The sequence below is a fragment of the Aplysia californica genome, unplaced genomic scaffold (assembly GCF_000002075.1).
Source record: "Aplysia californica isolate F4 #8 unplaced genomic scaffold, AplCal3.0 scaffold01342, whole genome shotgun sequence".
NCBI classification, from domain to species: Eukaryota; Metazoa; Mollusca; class Gastropoda; order Aplysiida; family Aplysiidae; genus Aplysia; species Aplysia californica.
Genome location: NW_004798612.1, coordinates 57,392 through 57,971, shown reverse-complemented (window position 1 = coordinate 57,971; position 580 = coordinate 57,392).

Here is a 580-nt window from a genome sequence, read left to right as displayed (position 1 = left end):
TCATAACATATTATTCGCCGAATAGGGGCACTAACATAATATTATCCGAATTTTGTCAAAGCGACTCATTGCCCAGCCCTAGCAACTAGATATTGTTATATGGTCGCTTTTAAGGACAAGCGGGCAAACCCAAATTTCAGGGGTTTTTCAGAAATCTTGACCTACACCAAAAGTGGGCATCACCCTACCTATAGGAGAAGTTTGGTTTCATTGGTGTGAATATTTGTTTGGTTTTGAGAAAACTCACCTTGTCTTTTAAAGAAACTGAACAAGGGTCCAAAAACTTTTCCTTCGATTTTCTAAAATCAGAATTTTTTGGGGGGATAGCCCCCTTGTTCTTCAAATAGACCATAATATTATTGATATCATGGTTATGTCATTTTTTGTGCCTTTGTGCGTAAATGCTGCTTAATAAATAAATAAATAAAAACAGTATGTTTTTTATGCCATTGTAGTTGTAGGTTGCTAAGTGTTTGGTACAGCACACTAATCCTTCCAAAGTATGGACATGTGGACAATATAAATGCCATGTTCCTCCCCCTCCTCCTCCTTCTCCTCCTCCTTTTCCTCCTCCTCCTCC